Source organism: Lissotriton vulgaris, chromosome 6 (genome assembly GCF_964263255.1).
Source record: "Lissotriton vulgaris chromosome 6, aLisVul1.2, whole genome shotgun sequence".
NCBI lineage: Eukaryota > Metazoa > Chordata > Amphibia > Caudata > Salamandridae > Lissotriton > Lissotriton vulgaris.
This window is the reverse complement of record NC_141694.1, coordinates 838602201-838625497: the sequence shown is the minus strand read 5'-3', so window position 1 is coordinate 838625497 and position 23297 is coordinate 838602201. Positions and strand designations below refer to the sequence as shown.

Sequence of the window (23297 nt, the reverse complement as noted above, 5' to 3'; positions counted from 1 at the left end):
TTAAGGCCGTTCTTGATAATATGCCCCTATATTTCTCTCACTACCTTGCTCTCTACCCGTCTACCTCTACCTCTTCTATGCCTCTCTAAATTCCCTTGCTTTCTAACTTATGTCTCACTTCTTGGTGTACTCTGTCCTTCTACCTCCCTCCACATTTCTGCCTCCTAATCCCTAGCTCTCTCTATCTCGCTTTAAATCGTCCCAATTGCTCTATGTCTCTTTATATACCTATATCTTCCTCTGTTCCTCTCTATAACTTTATTTCTGGCCACATCACTTATCTCTCTTTACCTTACATCTCTCCTAGCATTACCCAACTCTCAACTCATCTGTAGCTTCTCTCTCTACTTCACCTCTGTCGCTATACCGTTGTCTTTTCCTCTTTGTTCGCAACTGTCTCCTCATCCCTCCCATAAGAAGAGAACTGCGACACAGAAAGCAGGAAAACGGGACAATGCAGAGGGAGATAATTAAGAAAATAAATTATCAGACCTCACCTGACGGGATGCCAAAAATCCTCAGAGCGCTTCTTTTATTAGCCTTGTAGCAGCAAGACTGGCAGTTGAGAAGTGGTGTTTACTTATGATTTCTAATCACAATTACCAATCATAACTACAATTTCAAACAAGATATAAATGTGTTATTTTCATATTATGCACAAGTCCACTAAACATTCACCAAGTGAGCCTTACCACAGCTTCCCTACAATAGTAGAATAGGCTCGTTAGAAACTGAATTGCATTTATCATCACAACACAAACAAAATCAAGATCAACACACGAACAGAAATTGATTTATCATTGTTTGTGGAAGTTTTCTTTGATTACTGTTCACGTGATCGACGATGGGTAGGTCGAGTTTGCAGCTGGTATTGTGTTTTATAATACTCAAATTCTAATTTTTCAAGTTCGGTCTGATTATGGAATTTCTATTACTAATCTAGGATGCATTTTTCATGTTTGCTGCAGAAAATATCCTTTGTGGTTTCCGTTCCCGTTTTTTGGCCACTAGGTGGAGGTATATGATAGTATCTGGAATTTATTTAGAACACAACGCAATTTTCAGTAAGCTGGCTTTCGTTTTTGAGTACAGTAAGTATTATTTGTTTATCAAGGTAACTGACTTTTGAAAACCAGTCGAAAGTAAACCACGCACAAAGTAGAAAACCGAATTGCGCAATCCATTTATGTACACCAGAAACATAATAATACATTTTAAATAGTAGTCTTTAACTGAAGAAATTAGTTACTTTTACCTGTAACTGTAGTTCTTCAGTATTGGAAGCTTTCATAGATACGCATGCTTATTTTTGTGTTGCAATGCTTTATTAAAAGTCAGAGAAATAGAAATATACATCTACATCTTGAAGATTCAACATATCTGTCACAAAAATACCATAAACAAAAAAACAATATTGATATGAAAACATGAATGGCTGGCATTTGCATCTTATAAACACGAAATGAAATATAGAGAATAGGTGGCGGGGGTGGGACTGGGCAAAACCTGCCAGTATGAGATGGGCGGACTAAGGGGCATATTACCAAGCAATAGCGATAATTATCGCTATTGCTTGGTTAGAGACAAAAATTTATCGCAGCGCTCCTGCGATTTTTAGCGCAAATAAACCTTGGTATTACCAAGGTTTAACGCAAATGCGGTAAAAATCGCCGCAAAGCATGAATATCGCTGAAAAGTCAGCGATATTCATGCATTAGCGAGCTAATGCTCTTAGCCATGTTATCCACCTCCCATTGGATAACATGGCTAAGAACTGCTCAGGGCAGGTGTTAGCTTTTGGAGATATTCCCGCTTAGCGCGAATATCTCCAAAAGTTGGTAATAGGAGATAGCGCTGTTAGCGACTGTTTTCAGTCTCTAACTTCTTGGCACGCCCACTTTGCATCTCATTAGTGATAAATATCACTGACATGCAAAGTGGGGCCCAAGATGGTCGCTATCTCCTACTAGCTGTCGCTAACTGGTGTTAGCGACAGCTAGGTAATAGGGAGATAATTTTATCTCCGCTTTCTTGGCTTTTAAAGACAAAAAAGCGGAGATAAACCCCTTTGATAATATGCCCCTAAGTGACCTCGTAGGCCCAACTCGTCATTGTATATTCCTTTTCTGGTGGTATTAGTATCCATGAGAGGGAAGTTACGAATCCCGAATGGCTCACCGGCTCACTGTCCCCTGTGAATGGTTCACCAGAAACTCAGCAAATGTCTCCTTAGATGAGAATCCGCACGTCCAAGTGCAACTTCGGGGGTGTTCTAGGAGGCAGCTGACCCTTGCGGGGGTGGGGGTGATCATCCCAGAGAGGGTAAACGTGTGCATGGTGCATCACGGGGACGGAGGTGATGCTGATAGATTTGTAACTGCGTTAGTTCAGAGGTGTAAGAGGACATTTGCGCAGGATATGTAATCGTATGCAGTCATATAGAGAAGATACAGTCAGTGGCAGAAGGTAAGGGAAGATGTCCTGCTTCACCTTGTCCATTAATCTTGGTGTGGGGATGTGCAGTTGCTGAGGTAGTTTTAGATTATAGAGGGGGTAAGCGGGGGCATGAAGGAGGGTGACGGGGGTTGCAATGCTGCCTGTGAGCATCATTAAAATCCTCCTTGAACTCCTGGGTATGAATAGGGAACGATTGACTAAGGGGGTCATTACAATGTCGGGCAGATTGCCTCCGCCAGGCTGGCGGTAGCCACCGCCGGCTTGGCGGAGGCAATCCGCCCGACATCCACACTAGTTTTCCCCCCGCCAAATTAGTATGGCGGGGGGACCTCGGCGGACAGAGAGACCGTCCATCGCTTTTCCGCCCCGGATGCCTTGCGGCCGGGGCGGAAAAGGAAAAATATGGTGGCGGTGTCTATCAGACACCGCCAGCCATATTATGATGTATGTATTTAGGTGCCTTTCCGCGGCAGCGATGCCGCCACGGAAAGGCATGCGGTCTTCACTTTGGGGGCCCCCTGCGGGCCCCCAGAGTGAAGGAGAGGTGGGGGGTGCACCCGGGGGGTACCTGTGGTACCCCCCTTCATTTGCACTTACAACACGGCGAGCACCGCGCGGTGCATGCCGCTTTGTAAATGCAAATGCTGAAATGCATTTTTAGCATTGTGGCGGGCGGTGCAGAGAACACTGCCCGCCACAATGCTAAAAATACAGGTTGTGCCCGCCACTGTGGCGGACACATCCTAATACTCCCCACGGGACCCCCGCACTTATGGCGGGCGTCCCTAATACCACAAGGATGGTGGGCGGGCAAAGTCCGCCCGCCATCCTAAAGACCCCCTAAGAGTCTGCGGTACAATGCCCCCGTGGAGCCGCATTGTGGTGCGGGGGGGATGTAGTGTCCATCGCTTAGGACATACGACAAGGACCCGTGGCTAGGTAAGTAGAGCTCTTGATTCACGGCTCTTTGTATACCTCCTTCCTCTTGTCCACTCAACCCTAAACTGACTCCCCTCCATCTGGCTCCTCCCTTTGCCTTTTCCTCCTCCCATGGTTCCTGTCCCTAAGTCCTAGCATCCGTGGCTTTCCATCTGCCATGATACTACACCTCCCCTCTCTGTACACAATTTGAACTGATATCAAACAACAATGAAACAAGTCAATCAGAAGTAGAAGAGAGAGAGAAAATAAAAGAACATAGTTACAGTTCTTCAATTAGACGTGTAGGCTCCGATGAGTACGCTCTGACCGTCCGGCACCATCTTGAGTGGGTAATTCACTCTATTTCTCCTTCAAGCCAACCACTAGGGCGGTCCCCAATTAGGGCTTGTATGAAGGAAGTGGAGATATTCCATCTTGAGGGTCTACCAATGTCATGTATGAGGACAGAAAAAAAGAAAGAAAAAAAAAAGAAAAAGAAATAATGAAAAGAAAAAAAAGAAAGAAAAAAAAAGGGTATGCATTCCTCCGCCAGCAACGGATTCGAGCTTGATGACTTCTTGGGATGTTGCGACATGTAATCTGCTGGATTGGCTGCTTTGCCGCATTTGTGGATGATAGTATAGGTATATTCTTGAAGGCAAATTCCCCAAAGTTCAATTCTTGGTGGCATTTTAGCTCGGGGATTCCCAAATATGGTTATTAGGGCTTGGTGATCCGTGATGAGTGTGAAGTGTTTGCCATAGATGAAGATTTGAAAGTGCTCACAGACCCAGACTACTGCAAGGCTTTCTTTCTCCGGCTGGGAGTAAGCTCGTTCGGTGTTCATCAGGCTGCGGCAGGTTTACGCAACTATGTAGCGATGGTCACTTTCTTTGTCATACTGAGCCAGTATGGCTCCCAGTCCCCCCGGACTGGCATCCACCCTGATCTCCGTCTTTCAACGAGGATTAAAGTATGGCAAGTTTTTTTCTGATTCAACGGCTGCTTTAATTGTGTGCAATGCTTGATGACAGCTGGTGGTCCATTCAAATGGGTGGCCTTGCTTCGTCAGTTTCCATAGGGGTTAGCTGATGGTGGCACAGTCCTTGATATACCGTGCACAGTAGCTGGCCATTCCTAGGAATGACTGCACATCTCCAGGGTCTCGAGGGCGAAAGGTGTCGTTCAGCGCTGCAATTTTTTCAGGATCTGGTCTCATTCCTGCTCCCGAGAAGATGTGGCCAAAGAATTTCAGGGTGGATTTGTGAAATTCACATTTTTCTTCGTTAAGAGTTTTTTTTTTTATATTTAAAGACCTTTATTACCAAGAATCCAAGTTTGCCATATATTCACATACATGCACATATTTATGGTACCTGCGCACCGCCGACACTGAACAACATGATGATATACACAGCCTTTCAGCCGGTATCCCGGGGGCCCGGCGGCGAGATGGACGTGCACCAGCCTTGGGATACAGATAGTAATAACAGCCCGTAAACAGTGTGAGGTGCGCCATGACATCTTGTAATCAATTGCAGAGCACTTGTATCTAAGGTCTTAGGAACAAGGAATGAACAAGAACTAAAGAAACCCTCAGCCCCAACGCCCCCCACCCACCCACGAGTGTGCTTACGAAAATACCCATGTGTGCAAGTTCAGATGGAATACAGTAGTGTGCCTAAATGTTGCTATATGTGGCCCCCCACCCTGGAAAGCCCGCCCGCCCCCGGAGAATGACTAATTCCAACCCCAGTGGAGGTAGACAGTCAAAATATCGAGTTGGAAATATCGACCTACCATAATATCGAGTCTGAAATATCGAAGGAGCATAATATCGAAGGCAAGAATATCGTAGGACAGAATATCGACCCAAGGTAAGTAATATCGAAATACTTAATATCGATGTAAGTAATATCGAAGTTAGTAATATCGATAGCATATATATCGATGTCAATAATTTCAATGACACTAATATCGATATTTGTATTATTTTATAGTTTTTTATTATGTATGTGTTATATGTTTAATTTAAGTATTTAAAATAATTACTATTATATGTGTATACATTTTCTATAATAATATAGAAATTTATAAGGAAATTTGATGTTTTAGTACCGGAGCGGGTTGTGGGTTTATAGGGGAATAGGGTGGGAAGTAATTTAATTATGGTAAGTTGATTAATAATTAGTAGGATTAATTAATTAATTATAATTATTTGCTAATTAATATTGATTAATTGGGAAACAATTAATTGATTAATTGATATATATTTTCTGTAGCGGGATGTGGGTTTATAGGGGAATAGGGTGGGGAGTAATTTAATCATAATTAATTAATTAATATATGTTTTTAAATATTTATAACTAATTAATTGGCAAATAATTAATATTAATTAGTTAATTAATTAATATAATTTGGTACATATTTTAAATTAGTAATTAATTGGTAATTAAATAATATTAGTTAGTTAATTACATTATTAGAGTAATTTATTGATATATATAATTTTTAGTTACTGTTAATTAATTAATTGGGGAAAAATGATATTAATTATTAAATTATATTAATTACAGCTTATGTGCTAATATATTTACTTTATTGTTATTGTTAATTAATTATTAATTGCTAATTAAATAATATTATTTAACTTTGGGTTAAGGAGTATTTTTAGGGTTCAGGGTCATTTTTGGGTTTTTGGGTAAAGGGGTATTTTGAGTGTTTAGGGTCAGTTTTCAGTTTTTGGGTAAAGGGGTATTTTTAGGGTTCAGGGTCAGTTTTCAGTTTTTGGGTAAAGGGGTATTTTTAGGGTTCAGGGTCAGTTTTCAGTTCATGGGTAAAGGGGTATTTTTAGTGTTCAGGGTCAGTTTTCAGTTCATGGGTAAAGGGGTATTTTTAGGGTTCAGGGTCAGTTTTCTGTTTTTGGGTAAAGGGGTATTTTTAGGGTTCAGAGTCAGTTTTCAGTTCATGGGTAAGAGGGTATTTTTAGTGTTCAGGGTCAGTTTTCAGTTCATGGGTAAAGGGGTATTTTTAGGGTTCAGGGTCAGTTTTCAGTTCATGGGTAAAGGGGTATTTTTAGGGTTCAGGGTCAGTTTTCAGTTTTTGGGTAAAGGGGTATTTTTAGGGTTCAGGGTCAGTTTTCAGTTCATGGGTAAAGGGGTATTTTTAGGGTTCAGGGTCAGTTTTCAGTTCATGGGTAAAGGGGTATTTTTAGGGTTCAGGGTCAGTTTTCAGTTCATGGGGAAAGGGGTATTTTTAGGGTTCAGGGTCAGTTTTCAGTTCATGGGTAAAGGGGTATTTTTAGGGTTCAGGGTCAGTTTTCAGTTTTTGGGTAAAGGGGTATTTTTAGGGTTCAGGGTCAGTTTTCAGTTCTTGGGTAAAGGGGTATTTTTTGGGTTCAGGGTCAGTTTTCAGTTTTTGGGTAAAGGGGTATTTTTAGGGTTCAGGGTCAGTTTTCAGTTTTTGGGTAAAGGGGTATTTTTAGGGTTTAGGGTCAGTTTTCAGTTCTTGGGTAAAGGGGTATTTTTAGGGTTCAGGGTCAGTTTTCAGTTTTTGGGTAAAGGGGTATTTTTAGGGTTCAGGGTCAGTTTTCAGTTTTTGGGTAAAGGGGTATTTTTAGGGTTCAGGGTCAGTTTTCAGTTCGTGGGTAAAGGGGTGGTTTTTGGGTTCAGGGTCAGTTTTCTCGACTGTTGCACTCTCTGGAGTGGGAATAGTAATTTTATCCCTATGCTATCAAACGCTTTATATAATTAATTGTTAAAATTTCACATGTTTATTTTATTTTTTATATTACTTACATTTTATGTATGTTATTGTTTTATGTTTGTACATGTATTAGTAAATTAGAATAGATTTCATTAATTTAGAAATTAGTAAATTAATTATTAATACGTATTGTTCAGTACATATATATTATATCTTTACTGTATATATTTAATTAATGTATTATTAATATATATGTTTTATTTATTAATTTTAAACATTATTAGATACCTTTAAATATGTATATTTTATTTATTAGTGTTATATACTTACTTTTACATTTATATATATTAAAAAAAAATCGATATTTTTAACATCGATATTTTTTACAACGATATTATTTTTTCGATATTTTTGTACTTACCATGTTGTAGATAGGATGTCGATATTTTTGCCCTCGATATTGTTGACTCGATATTCTTGTAGGTCGATATTTTTGTAGTCGAAATTCTGTCATAGATCCCCCAGTGGAACAGTGAGTTACGAGCTGACCCTGTCTAACCCCACCACCCCCACCCAGTCACCCCCTCAGGAGATACTCTATGGCTGCCCCAGCACCTAATCCATCGTGCTGTCTGGGAGGTCCACCACTTCCGAGGTATCCGAACACGCCTCCTCCCCTTTCTGTAGGTATTCTTGATAAAGACCTCAGAAGTTTTTCGGTCTACTCCCGTGGGGGAGTAGTTCACTATATAGTTCCGTTTGAGTACTGCAGTGAAGTAAATCCCCCGCCCATCTTTTCTTGGTGGGGAGGGGCCCCCTCATCCAGCATCTCGCCACCAACCTCCTGGCTAACAGCAATGCCATGTCAACTAGACTACGCTGAGAGGGAGGGAGCGGCTTAGAGTAACCCAGAAGGGCTAATTCCGGTCTGCGAGGCAATTCCACTCCCAGAATTTGGTCAAGCTCAGAGAAAACTTCCACCCAGAAAGCCTGTATACCAGGGCAATGCCATGCCATATGGATAAAGTCAGCCACCGACGCACGGCAGCGTTCGCACTCCGCCGACTGCCGCAGGCCATATCGGAGAAGCCTTTCAGGGGTATAATAAACCCGCTGTAGGAACTTAAAATGCACTAACCTGTGCCGGCCATTGAGGGAGATTTTACACGTACTGGAGCAGCAGTATCGCCACATGCTGTCGTCAATGGGCGACTGTATATCTTCCTGCCAGGCTTCCCTGGCTTTAGAATGGAGCAGCTGCTGGTGTGCCACCCCCAACTTGTTGATGTGCGAAATTAATTTGGCAGGTGGCTTGTTTTTAATGACATGAGTTGATTCGGGGACCTCCACTGGTTCCTCCATGGTCGGGCCCAAAACCTCTTGAAACGCCGAGCGGAGTCTATGGAACTGAAACCTCTGTAGCAGCGAAGGACCCGATGGAGTGGGGGGGAGCTGATCCCATGTCTTCAGGATTCCGTTAGCAAACAAGTCCTCCATCCTCGTGATCCCCAGGGAGCGAAGCGCCTCAATGACGCCCTTCTCCCCAAGGGGGTCCAGCCAGAGCGCCCAGTCGATTTGCATTAGGGGGCAATACAGAATAGTACAGCCACGTGCGCGAGCCAGCGCGTGCCAGGCGTGGTTAGTCGACTTAGGGGAGTCCAATTGACCGACAGGGCGGTCCACTGGGAGGCAAATCGTGGCCAGCAGGGGGACCGGGTCCGCAAACAGCCGCTCTAGGATCACATGTGGCGTGCGTGCGTCACCGTGAACCCATGAGTGTAAGTGAGATGCCTGTGCGATCCGGTAATACCGTTCCATATCATGAGCCCCCAGGCCCCCCATCTCACAGGGGAGAATCAGCATCGCCCATTCAATCAATCAATCAATCACAGACATTTATATAGCGCACTACTTACCCGGAGGGTCTCAAGGCGCTAGGGGGGGGGGGGTTGCTGCTACTGCTCGAAAAGCCAGGTCTTGAGCTTCTTCCTGAAGGAGAGGTGGTCTTGGGTCAGGCGCAGGTCGGTCGGGAGGGAGTTCCAGGTCTTGGCGGCCAGGTAGGAGAAGGACCTTCCTCCTGTTGTCGTTCTTCGGATGCGGGGGACGGTGGCGAGGGCGTGGCTGGCTGATCGGAGATGTTGTTTGGGAGCGTAGAAGTTGATGCGGTTGTTGAGGTAGCTCGGGCCTTGGTCATGTAGGGCTTTGTGTGCGTGGGTGAGGAGGCGGAAGGTGATTCTTTTGTTGACGGGGAGCCAATGAAGGTCTCTCAGATGTCCGGAGATGTGGCTGTGTTGTGGGATGTCGAGGATGAGTCTGGCTGAGGCGTTCTGGATCCGCTGGAGTCTCTTCTGGAGCTTGGCGGTGGTTCTGGCATAGAGGGCGTTGCCGTAGTCCAGTCGGCTGGTGACGAGGGCCTGGGTGACCGTCTTCCTGGTCTCGGTGGGGATCCACCAGAAGATCTTCCGTAGCATGCGCAGGATGTTGAAGCATGACGAGGAGACGGCGTTGACTTGTCTGGTCATGGTGAGGGAGGAGTCCAAGATGAAGCCCAGGTTGCGTGCGTGGTCTGTCGGCTTGGGTGCGCTGCCTAGGGCGGGGGGCCACCAGGAGTCATCCCAGGCGGAGGGTGAGGAACCGAGGATGAGGACTTCCATCTTGTCTGAGTTCAGTTTCAGGCGGCTGGTCGTCATCCACTCGGCTACGTCTTTCATCCCTTCGTGAAGGTTGGCTCTGGCGGCTGCGGGGTCGTTGGTCAGGGAGAGGATCAGCTGGGTGTCGTCAGCGTAGGAGATGATGTTGAGGTTGTGTTTGCGTGCGATGGCCGCGAGGGGGCTCATGTAGACGTTGAAGAGGGTGGGGCTCATCGAGGATCCTTGAGGGACGCCGCAGATGACTTCGGTGGCCTCCGACTTGTACGGTGGTAGACGGACTCTCTGTGTTCTTCCGTCGAGGAAGGAGATGATCCACTCTAGTGCCTTCTTCTGGATTCCTATGTTGCTAAGGCGCTGCACTAGGGTGCGGTGGCAGACAGTGTCGAATGCCGAGGAGAGGTCTAGGAGGATGAGGGCCGCTGTTTCACCATTGTCCAGCAGGGCTCGGATGTCATCGTTGGCAGCGATGAGGGCGGTCTCGGTGCTGTGGTTGGCTCGGAAACCAGACTGTGAGGGGTCGAGGGATCCATTCGTCTCGAGGAAGGCGGCCAGCTGCTTGTTGACGGTCTTCTCGATGACTTTGGCTGGGAACGGGAGGAGCGAGATGGGGCGGTAATTCTTGAGTTCGGTGGGGTCCGCTGTAGGTTTCTTTAGTAGGGCGCTGAGTTCGGCGTGCTTCCAGCTCTCCGGGAAGGTGGCGGTGTCGAAGGAGGTGTTGATGATGTCCCGCAGGTGGGGTGCAATGATCGCGTCGGCCTTGTTGAAGACGTGGTGAGGGCAGGGGTCGGTCGGAGATCCGGAGTGGATGGAGTTCATCATGCGGATGGTGTCTTCGGTGCTGATCGGAGTCCAGGCGCGGAGGGTGGTGGTGGGGAGGGGTTGTTCGGTTGTGGCGTGCATCGGTTGGGTGCTGAAGCTGTTGTGTATGTCCGCGATCTTGTTGTGGAAGTAGGAGGCGAGGGAATTGCAGAGGTCTTGCGATGGGGTGATGTCGTTGTTTCCAGCGTTGAGGTTGGAGAGCTCTTTGACGATGTTGAAGAGTTCCTTGCAAATGTGTGCGTTGTTGTCCAGCCGGTCCTTGAATGCAGTTTTCTTAGTGGTGCGGATCAGTTGGTGATGCTTCCGGGTGGCAAGCTTGAGGGCGGTCATGTTGTCCGGTGTTGGTTCCCATTGTATCCTGGGTTGCCTGCTGCCCCACGCCAATCTGACTAGTACTTGTGTGAGCTGTTTAAAGAAAGCCCTCGACAGAACCACCGGGATGTTCGTAAATAGGAACAGAAACCTTGGCAGCACAATCATTTTCATGATGGCAATCCTGCCCAGGAGAGATAGCGGGAGTTTGCACCAAGTTTCAATGTCGTCAACAAGCTTATTGAAAGCCACACCATAATTGTCCCTGACCAAGACCTCTGGGTCTGTGTGTAATTGTATACCTAGGTACCGGACCGAATCAGTGGACCACTTCAGGGGATATTCCATATCGAAAGGTTGTGTCACTGGTGTGAGAGGGAAGGCGATAGATTTATCCCAATTCACTTGAAGCCCAGAGAGTGAGCCAAAGCGGACCACCTCTCTGAGGACTGCCGACAAGTTCAACTCCGGATTACGGATATACAGCAATGTATCGTCGGCATATGTAGAAATGCCTATTTTATAGGTGGGAAAGCTGATCCCCTCTAGGCTGTGGTAATCCCTTATAGCGCAGGCCAGAGGCTCTGCTACCAGCGCATACAGCAGGGGTGAGAGAGGGCAACCCTGCCTGGTGCCCCTGCTGATGTGAATCGGTTCAGACACAGTGTCCCCCAATTTTACCCTGGCCGACGGCCGGTGGTACAGGGCGCCAATCATCTGCAAGAACGGTTCCCCCAGACCGAGTTTCCGGAGCACCCTGATCATAAAAGGCCACTCCACCGAGTTAAAGGCTTTTTCCATGTCGAGGAAAACCGTTAGCGCAGTATTTTCTTGACGGACATGTTGCATTGTTCCCAACACAGTGCGTATGTTGTACGTTAGGTTTCTGTTGGGGACGAAGCCGGACTGTTCCGGCGCAACTAGTTCGGGGACCAAGAGGGCCAGCCGATCGGCCAACACCTTGGCGTAGATTCTAGCGTCAACGTTCAATAAGCTGAGGGGCCTGTATGAGCTGCAGTATTCCGGGGGCTTCCCTGGTTTCAAAATGGTGACCAGCAAAGCCTCCCTCATAATGAGGGGCATCTCTCCGTCCTCGCATATAGCATCGAAGAGAGAGATCAGATGTGGAACCAGTATGTCCTTGAAGGCTTTGTAAAAGCTCACAGTCAGACCATCGGAGCCCGGCACACTGCCCGATCTCATGCCGGAGAGGGCTTCCAGAATCTCGTCCTCCTGTATGGCGGACATCAGAAATTCCCTGTCCGAGTTCGGCAGGTAGGGCATGGGGATGTGACCGAGGTAATCATCCATTTCGTCTTCAACGCCTAGCGACCTGGACTTATAGAGTTCGGTGTAGTAACGCTGGAAAGTATGGAGGATCTGCTCCTCGTCAGTAACCACTTCACCCTCCGGCGTGCGCAACTCGTCGACCACGAGTGGTCGTCTAGCGCCACGTACCATTCGGGCCAGAAGGGCGCCTGGTCTTTCCCCCTCCCCATAGACTCGAGCCGTCGCATATTTCCCCATGTGGAGGATCTCCCTGTCAGCCAGTTTCTGATACTCTGACAGCAAGGGGTTGAGTCGAGAGTGAGTGTCAGGCCCCGAGTCATGCAGCTGCCGGTCCTCCAGATATGCTAGTTGAGTGCCCAGCGCCGCCAGCTCTCGTCTGATGGTACGCAGTACACTAGAGTGTTTGGACATAGTCATGCCTCTTATGTAGGCCTTGAACGCCTCCCACGGTGTGGAAAAGTTGTCTACTGTGCCTAAATTGGTAGCGAAGAACGTGTCAATGTCTTCAGCCAATTCGCCCCGAAATGCGTCGTCCAGCAGGGAGTAGGGGGGGAACCTCCAGGTAAAGGGGGGGATAGCCTTCCTAGCGGTGGCCACATGCAGCAAAATGGGAGAGTGGTCCGAGAGGGTGCGTGGGAGTACCTCACAGACGCGAATACTGCTCATTACAGATTGTGATGCCAACCAATAGTCGATTCTGGTATGGATATTGTGGTATGCCGAATAATGTGTAAATCCACCTATCATGGGGTGCTTACTTCTCCACACATCGACCAAATCTAGTTTAATCAGTTCCGCTTTCATGTAGGCGGCCGAGGCAACCGGCCTGCGGGTAGGGCCGGCGGAGCGGTCCAGAACAGGGTCAAAAACAAAGTTAAAATCACCTCCCCACAACACCCCGGAGTTGGCGTGTGACCTACAGTGTGCCGATAGAGCGGCATAGAAGTCTGGGTTATCGTAGTTAGGGCCATAAACGTTGACTATCAGCAAGTCAATCCCCTTACCCACACACCTGGCGAGGACAAACCGACCTTCCGTGTCTGCTAGCACAGGGACCAATCTTAGTTGTGAGGTTGGGCTGACCCAGGTTAGTACCCCCCGGGAGTGTGTCGTAAATCCTGCTGCCACTGTATTGCCCACAAGCCCACGGGACCGCAACATCCTGCTATTAATGGGCAAGTATGTTTCCTGCAGGAGGGCCAGATCAACATGATGTCTATGTAAGTAGCTAATGACCTTCCGCAGTTTGCGGTAGTCGTTCAGGCCCCGCACATTCCAGGACATCATTTTCAGAGTGTGAGGGGTATGTGTAGTGTTACTCACAGCATTACTAGAAATAGCAACAACAGTTTGTCAAATGAGCAGTCAGCAACATCGGCAGCTCTGGTTCCAGGGCCGGGAGCAACTACCGGCAGCACCTTATATCTGATCCACATCATTAAATTGTAAAGGCGGCAAGTTGCCACGTCCACAAATGAGCATTTCAATCCAAGCACAACCTCAAACAGCGCCTCACTCGATGCAACATGTAACTCCCCGCAAACAAGGAGACAGGAATCTCCCCCAGCTGCCCCCCCCCCCCAATTTGGTCTCCCACCACCCCACCCACCCACAGCCGACCACCCCCAACCAGGTCAGACAGGCCCCAATACCACCCCCATCAACCCAAAATTAACGAAATCAAGTTAGTTCTGAAACAAGCTCGCAGTGGAGCCAAACAGCCAAAAGCACCGGGGCAGAGAACGCCTGTCAGGAGCAGTACCTCCTACTGCTCTGCTGCACAAATCAAGTTCGTCCCACAGGCCTGCCCCAACCAGTAACTCAGTTTCAATAGCAAATCACCCCAAAAAGCCCCCCCTCCATCCCACCGACTCCCCAAAGGTATACTGCCGACTAGTACCGGCTCAGCAGTAGATTGTGCTCCCCTCCCTCCCGATAGCGCCCAACCACAAGAGGTATATCAGTCAGCCAGCATCTAGCCGAGCGTCCGTAGAGCTCGTCCTTTGTACCACACAATTGGCGCCGCCAATATCACTCAAACCGTCACTTACTGCCCCCTTGGGGGGAGGTTCAGCGTCTCCAAGTGAGGGACAGCCCCACTCCGTAGAAAGGAAGATAGTGAACCCAGCGGGCTCCCAATCAGTCCTGTTCTTCCATGTGAGAAGCGGAGCCGGAATCATCATCATGGTGCTTCTGGGCCTCCTTGCGTTCCCTAGTCCATTCCTTCAGGGACTTCTGAAGGTCTCTGGGGTCCGTGAAGAAGTGAGAGTGCCCCTGTCTGTTGATTCGGAGCTTGACAGGATATAACATAGCGTAATCTAGGCCAAGGGCACGTAGCTGCTTCTTGTACGGTGCAAATTGTCTCCTTTCCTCCTATACCTTGGCAGTGAAGTCCGGGTAGAGGGAGATGTTCATACCCTCGTGCTGCAGCTTGCCTTTGTCTCTCGCCAGGCGCAGCGCTGTGTCCCTGTCTCGGTAGTTGAGAAGCTTAGCGATGATAGGGCGAGGGGGCGCGCCCGGCTTCGGTTGCGGACCCAGAGTGCGGTGCGCCCTTTCGACAATGAACATGGGTGAAAAGGCCTCCTCTCCCAACAAAACCTTCAAGAGTTTCTCAACATAGAGTTCCTGTTAGAACCGGCTGTCTCTAGTTGGCAGAGGTATACACTCCTGACAAATAGGGACACTCCTTTTCTAGTCAGGGCAAGGGGATCACACCCTTCGATAACCCCTGCTCACCCCCTTGGTAGCTGGGCAGAGCAGAACAGGCTTATCTCAGAGGCTGTGTGTTAAGCAATTATGACCACGTACAGTAATAAAGTGAATACACTACAAATGGACACGACACCGTAGTATTATAAAAATAAGTATTTTTATATAAGACTTAGCACAAGACCAAATAACGGCAAAACTGTACACAATCGGATTAAAATACGTTCGGGAAGGAAAAAGGATAGTTCAAAGGTCGTTTCTTCTTTAGCACAAAAGTCTTTTAGTATCAAGCAAATCTTCTTCTTGGAAACACAGTTCTTAGCAACAGGGTAACTCACACGGGAGCTACACAGCGCTGGGGCAAAGATAATCCACAGGTTCGGCGTCGACCGCGAGGAGCGCTGCACCGGGCCTGGAGTCACACGGACCCCCAACAACACAGTACCTTAGGAAAATGAAGCACACGATGATCAGCGGCGTCGAGCAATCCGGCGTCGCGTCTCGGTGTCGATCAGGCCTCAGCAGGCGTTGTCGATGATGCAGTTGCACAGAGTGAGCAGCGCTCACGGCGTCGAAGGGCACACGGTTCATGCGATCAGCAGCGGGGCAGACACGAGGTCCTCTGGAGTTAGAGCCGTACTCCTACTCACTGGCGTTGCTGCTGGCGTCGGTTGGGCCCAGCGTCCGATCGTCGTGGTTGCTGGTTCTGTCAGAGGTGCTGGATTCACACTTCCAGCGGATAGCACTTTTTAGCAGGTGAAGTCCTTTAGCCCTGTGACTTCAGCAGGAGACTGGCACTCTTCCAGTCCTTGGAGATTTTCTTAGCAAGCGTGAGAGTACACACACAGTTCCTCTCTCCTGGTTCCTTGGCAAAAATAAAGAAGCACTGCAGGATTCCCCCAACAACAGCACACTGGCAGAAGGGGTAGGCAGTCCTTTAGATCAGCAGGCTTCTTGTCCTTGGTTACAGGGTTCCTTGTCAGAAGTGATCTGATTTCCTAGTTCAGGGGTCCTCCTCTTATACCCCTTTTCGTCTTTGATCCCTTTGTCTATGCCGGGGATTTCCCAACATCCTGGGTCTGTGGTGGGTGGAGCTAGGCAGTAGCACCTGGCCTATTCATTGAGCCGGGCCGGGTCCTCAGACGCCCCGCAGGAGGTGGAGCCAGCATTGATACTGGCAGGAGCAGAGCTATCGCCCTCCTGGCAGGAGGTGGGGCTAGGATCGTCCATGGCAGGTACAGAGCCATCAGTCGCTTGGCAGGAGGTGGAGCCAGCATTGTATCAGGCAAGGCAGGCTATCAACAGCTACTCTCCCCCTACTCTCAACGTAAATGTCCCACTCATCCCACACTGACTCATCCAGACCTCTTGGAGCCACCCAGCTCCTGTCACACACACGCAAGACCAGCAGAGACCAGATATGATTAGACAAGAAAATAGACACTTTCTAAAAGTACTATTTTCGAACCCAGAGTCCAAAAACCATCCACACCAACGGATGCGTAATTAAACCCCGAATTCAGGGATACCAAACTCGACATTGCACCGTACTCTCCGAGCCAGCTAGGATCATAGCATTAATAATCCCGGCGGCCCATTCTAAGCAATGGAGAGCAGGCTACCTTGCAATAGTGAAGCACGAGGATGGCGGTACTTCACTATCAGGACATGCCAACTTGGTCAGGCGTGTCCTTCCTTAGCCTTACAATGCACCCTGCCCACGGGCCTACCATAGGGGTGACTAACATGAAGTTAAGGGAAGGTTGGGGGGCTGGCAAGTAGGTATACTTGCGCAGCCTGCGTGACAGTACAAGACTGTACGTGGGTCTCGCAATGACCGACCCGTAGACATTCTTTTATAATGCCGCTCCTGTGGGTGGCACAACACGTGCTGCAAGCCCACGAGCGGTATTTGCATTTACAAGCCCCGGCACTCCTGGTGCACTCGACTAGGGACTGACAGTAAACCAAATAAGCCAAACATGGATACAATAGACACATCATTTTAACATCGGGAGCACTTGCGCTATGGCACTGATCAGCAGTGACACGGCGCCCAAAGCATATACCAGCAAAACATCGTAAAACAGTAGAGGCAAACAGAAAAATGGAGGAGAGACTCAAGCCAATGATGTCAGGTCTAACACGTGTCCCCTCCAGCTGAAATGTGGGGAGAACTACCCTTGACCTAGGGAGTCCTCAGCACTAAGGCGGAAAAATCTGGACAGACCATCAGCATTGGCGTGATCTGTACCAGGGCGGTGTTCCACCGTAAAGTCCATCCCCTGTAGAGCAATGGACCACCTCAACAGTTTTGGATTCTCACCCCTCATTTGCATCAACCATCTGAGGGGCCTGTGGTCTGTCTGAACCCGGAAGTGAGTCCCAAACAGGTAGGGGCTTAGCTTCTTCAGCGCCCAGACCACAGCAAATGCTTCTCTCTCTATCGCACTCCACCTCGTTTCCCTGGGAAGTAACCTCCTACTGATGAAGGCTACAGGCAAGTCTCGGCCCTCTTCATTCACCTGAGCTAGAACAGCCCCCACGCCATGCTCTGAAGCGTCCGCCTGAACAATGAATTCTTTTGAAAAGTCGGGTGCCTGGAGTATAGGTGCTGTGCACATTGCAGTTTTCAGGGTGTCAAAGGCCGTTTGACAGGCATCAGTCCAGATCACGTTTCGTGGCTGCTTCCTGGAAGTCAGCGAAGTCAAGGGGTGCACAATGTTACCGTAATCCTTGACAAACCTCCTGTAATAACCCGTGAGTCCTAAGAAGGCTCTCACCTGTGTTTGGGTTTTGGGCGGTGCCCAAGCCAGGATGGTATCAATCTTGGGTTGCAGGGGGGCCACCTTACCGCTCCCTACTTGGTGCCCCAAGTACACCACAGAACCCTGCCCAATCTGGCACTTACTGGCTTTGATTGTGAGGCCTGCTCCGCGCAGGGCCAACAACACTTCCTGGAGGTGGCGCAAGTGTTCCTCCCAGCTGGCGCTGAACACTGCGATGTCGTCCAGGTAGGCGGCACTGAAATCCTCCAGTCCAGCCAAGACCTGGTTGACCAACCTCTGGAAGGTCGCAGGGGCATTCTTCATCCCAAAGGGCATTACCCGGAACTGGTATAGCCCATCTGGTGTGGAGAATGCGGACCTCTCCTTTGCCCCATCAGTCAAGGCGATCTGCCAGTACCCAGACGTTAAGTCAAACGTACTAAGGTACCGGGCAGCCCCTAACCGATCGATGAGCTCATCAGCTCTGGGGATGGGGTGCGCGTCAGTCTTCGTGACCGAATTGAGTCCTCGGTAATCCACGCAGAACCGGAGTTCCGGTGAAGCACCAGGCGCTGCAGCCTTCGGGACCAAGACCACTGGGCTGGCCCAAGGACTGCTTGAGGACTCAATCACGCCTAACGCGAACATTTTGGAGACCTCCTCCTTAATGTACGCTCGGACCTTGTCAGTCACCCTGTAAGCCTTGTGCTTCACAGGAGGGCTGTCTCCGGTGTCAACGTCATGGACACACCAATGCGTGACACCCGGAACCAAGAAAAACAGATCCGGGAATTGTCCCAACAGGTGGCGACAATCCTGTTTCTGCTCAAGGGTCAGTGTGTCAGAGAGGACCACACCATCCACTGACCCGTCTTGCTCTTTAGCATACAGGAGGTCAGGAAGAGGCTCACTCTCCTCCTCCGTTCCATCATCTGTAGCTAGGAGCATGCCCACTTCGGACCTTTCTAAGTGGGGCTTCAAACGGTTGACATGCAGGACCCGCAAGGGGTTCCTGGGAGATTTCAAGTCCACCAGGTAGGTGACATCGCTCTTCTTCTCCACAACCTTAAACGGTCCAGTCCACCTGTCCTTGAGCGCACAAGGTTCCACAGGGGACATGACCCACACTTCCTGACCAGGTTGAAGCTCTACCAGAGTGGCATTCCGGTCGTACCATTGCTTCATCTCCTCCTGGCTGGCCTCCAGATTTGCCTGAGCAAGTTCTCTGAAGCGCCAAGTCTGGTTCCGAAAGGCCAGCATGTAGCTGTATACATCCTGGGGAGGTTTCCTGGGAGATTGCTCCCAGCCTTCCTTGACCAGACTCAAAGGTCCTCTTACCGGGTGACCATATAAGAGCTCAAAGGGGCTGAACCCTAGAGCCTTCTGCGGCACCTCACGGTAAGCAAACAACAGGCATGGCAAGAGGACGTCCCATTTCCGCCTCATTGGTTCTTCAAGACCCATAATCATGCCTTTTAGGGTCCGGTTGAATCTCTCAACCAGCCCGTTTCCTTGAGGGTGGTAAGGAGTGGTGAACTTGTAGGTTACCCCACACTCCTTCCACAGAGACTTCATATAGTTCGAAATGAAGTTGGTGCCTCGGTCGGACACCACCTCTCTGGGGAACCCCATCCGGGAGAAAACACCCATCAGTGCCCGTCCCACCACGGGGGCCGTCACTGTTCTGAGAGGGATGGCTTCCGGGTACCTTGTGGCATGGTCCACCAAGACCAGGATGAACCTGTTGCCTAGGGCTGTCTTGGGGTCCAGGGGCCCAACGATGTCAATACCCACCCGGTCAAAGGGGGTGCTGACCACTGGAAAAGGTTGGAGGGGAGCCTTCTGCTTCCTTCCGCTTTTCCCACTTGCCTGGCAAGTGCGACAAGTCTTGCAATGGATGTCTACATCCCTACGCATCTGAGGCCAATAAAAATGGGTGACAAGCCTGTCATAGGTCTTGTCCTGCCCCAGATGTCCAGCTAACGGTACGTCGTGAGCCAAACCCAGTAGGAAGGCTCTGAAGCGCTGGGGTACCACCAGCACACGGGCTGACCCAGGCTCAGCAGCCTTAGGCTCGCTATACAGGAGGTCGTTCTCCCAGTACACAAAATGTGACCCTGACTGATCACCTGAGGATTGGGCTGAGGCCTGCTGCCTCATGCCCACAAGAGAAGGGCACTCCTTCTGTTCCGCACAGAATTCCTCCCTGGAGGGACCACCATCCTGCTGCCAGTGGGTCAGCTCGGGCAGATCTCCCAGTTCGGCAATTTGTTCCCCTGTGGGCTCCAGGGCATCCCCCTCAGGGTCTACCTCCTCCTGGACCACGGGAACAATGGGGGCCGGTTTCCCGCGCCTCCTGCCTCTTCTCTTCACAGCTGGGTCCTGGGCCGTACTTTCAGGCTCCGGGACCCCATCAACACCCTTACTCGCTGTCATGGATCGAGTGGTTGCACACACCCACTCTGGCACACCCAACATTTTCAAGTGCGCCGCTCGCTCCACCTTAGCCCAAGGGGAGTCTTCCAAATCATTGCCCAGGAGACAGTCGACAGGCATGGCGGGCCTCACAGCAACCTGAAGAGTACCTGAAACTCCCCCCCATTCAAAGGAAACCTGAGCTACCTCACACTCTTTCTGGGAGTTGTCGGCAGCTATCACGGGGTAGAATGCGTGGGGAACCACCTGCTCTCTGGACACCAAGTGACACTTGACAGCTGTCACACTCGCGCCGGTGTCTCTGAGAGCTTCCACTCTATGGCCATTAATGGTCACCCACTGCCTATATTTACTAGTGTTACTAGGCAGAGGGGGTGGAGGGACCAATTGCATGTCTCCTAGCGAGACCAGGGACATTTCTGCGGGACCCCTCCCACCATGGACAACCATCTCCTCCCCTCCCAAGGCTACACTTGCCAACTGACGAGGGGGTGCATGCGGCGGTGCATTCGAATCCTTCTTGGGACACTGGGGGTCATAAAACCGGTGTCCCACCTGCCCACAACCGTAGCAGGTTAGGGGGCCCCTATGAACAGGTTTACCCGTCGGGGCCCCTGGCTTCTTCTCAGGGGGAGGCTGGGAACCTTTCCCTTGGTTCCCTTGGGGATTACTTTGGGGCCCTTTCTGAGACTCCTTCTGTTTACCCTTGTCCCCCCCACTCTTCTGCTGGGGACCCTGCCCACCTTTGGCTGAGTCTCCCACTGGACCCTTGTGGACCCTGGTACTGACCCAGCGGTCCGCCTCCTCAGCAAGTTTTCTAGGGTTAGATATCTTGCTATCAATCAGGTGCTGGCGCAGCTCTGGAAAACAGTTATTAGACAAGTGCTCCCACGCAAACAAATCATAAAGAGCTTCATAACTTTCCACTTTGCTGCCCTTTACCCAACCATCCATGGCTCTGCAAAAATAAGACACATATTCAACCCACGTCGTACCAGGCAACTTCTTACATTCTCTAAAAGCTTGTCTGTACTGCTCGGGGGTTAAACCATATCGCAACATCAAAGCATCTTTCATATGAGCATACAACATCCTATCTGCAACAGGCATGTCTAACAGGGTATCTCTTCCCTCATTCACAAAGCGACCCCACAACCCCGCTCCCCAATTCTTCTCAGGGACCTGGTGGGCCAACAATGCTAACTCATATGCTTTAAACCATTGACCAATATCCTCATTCTTATTGTAATCTTTGATCACATCTTTCGGGAAGTAAAACTTACTTTCTGCAGGCTCGGATGGAATGCTGCCACCAGAGGGATTCAACTCTAACTTTTTAGCTTGGATATCCAGTTCCCTCAACCTGGCTTCACGCTCCAAAGCTAACTTCTCTGGTTCAAACTCTAACTTTTTGATCTCCAAATCAGCTTCTCTCCTACCTCTTGCATTTTCTAACTCCAACTGCCCATTTATCTTTAGCCTTGCCATCTCCATGTTGTAAGCTCACTCTTTTGCCCTTTCTTCTCTTTCTTCAGGGGAAAGACCTTTGGAGGAAACACTGCTTCCGGGAGAGGGTGCAGGTCCATTCACTGGCACCTCCTCATCCCCTTCCTCTGTGGGTACCACCACCACATCAGAGGGATTTCTGGACTCCCACCAGGCCTGTAATGCTTTATAAAAATCATCTTTTCTCGAGAGGCCGGTGGTAGGAACTTCAAACTGGTTGCAAAAGTGTTTCAGCTCATCTTTCTTGTATCTCTTTAGCTTACTCCTCTCGAACTCTTCAACAACAACGATAGCAGGGGTAGTGACTCCGTTGTCACTCATGATGACACTGGCAGTGTTCAGAAAATCAAGTTTCAGGAAAGCGGAGAACAAAAATAGGATCCTTCCGAATTAGATTGTGACTGCGTTATGGTCTGCTTTCACTACGTAGCGCACACTAATCACTTGACATGGGTCATAAATGCAAGGTCCAAATCCTCACCGCTGCATCCAATGTTAGAACCGGCTGTCTCTAGTTGGCAGAGGTATACACTCCTGACAAATAGGGACACTCCTTTTCTAGTCAGGGCAAGGGGATCACACCCTTCGATAACCCCTACTCACCCCCTTGGTAGCTTGGCAGAGCAGAACAGGCTTATCTCAGAGGCTGTGTGTTAAGCAATTATGACCACGTACAGTAATAAAGTGAATACACTACAAATGGACACGACACCGTAGTATTATAAAAATAAGTATTTTTATATAAGACTTAGCACAAGACCAAATAACGGCAAAACTGTACACAATCGGAATAAATACGTTCGGGAAGGAAAAAGGATAGTTCAAAGGTCGTTTCTTCTTTAGCACAAAAGTCTTTTAGTATCAAGCAAATTTTCTTCTTGGAAACACAGTTCTTAGCAACAGGGTAACTCACACGGGAGCTACACAACGCTGGGGCAAAGATAATCCACAGGTTCGGCGTCGACCGCGAGGAGCGCTGCGCCGGGCCTGGAGTCACACGGACCCCCAACAACACAGTACCTTAGGAAAATGAAGCACACGATGATCAGCGGCGTCGAGCAATCCGGCGTCGCGTCTCGGTGTCGATCAGGCCTCAGCAGGCGTTGTCGATGATGCAGTTGCACAGAGTGAGCAGCGCTCACGGCGTCGATGGGCACACGGTTGATGTGATCAGCAGCGGGGCAGACACGAGGTCCTCTGGAGTTAGAGCCGTACTCCTACTCACTGGCGTTGCTTCTGGCGTCGGTTGGGCCCAGCGTCCGATCGTCGTGGTTGCTGGTTCTGTCAGAGGTGCTGGATTCACACTTCCAGCGGATAGCACTTTTTAGCAGGTGAAGTCCTTTAGCCCTGTGACTTCAGCAGGAGACTGGCACTCTTCCAGTCCTTGGAGATTTTCTTAGCAAGCGTGAGAGTACACACACAGTTCCTCTCTCCTGGTTCCTTGGCAAAAATAAAGAAGCACTGCAGGATTCCCCCAACAACAGCACACTGGCAGAAGGGGTAGGCAGTCCTTTAGATCAGCAGGCTTCTTGTCCTTGGTTACAGGGTTCCTTGTCAGAAGTGATCTGATTTCCTAGTTCAGGGGTCCTCCTCTTATACCCCTTTTCGTCTTTGATCCCTTTGTCTATGCCGGGGATTTCCCAACATCCTGGGTCTGTGGTGGGTGGAGCTAGGCAGTAGCACCTGGCCTATTCATTGAGCCGGGCCGGGTCCTCGGACGCCC

General features: G+C 49.4%; 1 protein-coding gene across 1 annotated transcript in view; it reads right to left on the bottom strand.

Moving 5' to 3' along the window:
* Nucleotides 1-23297, bottom strand: part of LOC147708080 (potassium/sodium hyperpolarization-activated cyclic nucleotide-gated channel 1-like) — a 1712518-nt gene that overhangs the window by 910145 nt on the left and 779076 nt on the right. The gene's annotated exons all lie outside the window — the stretch shown is intronic.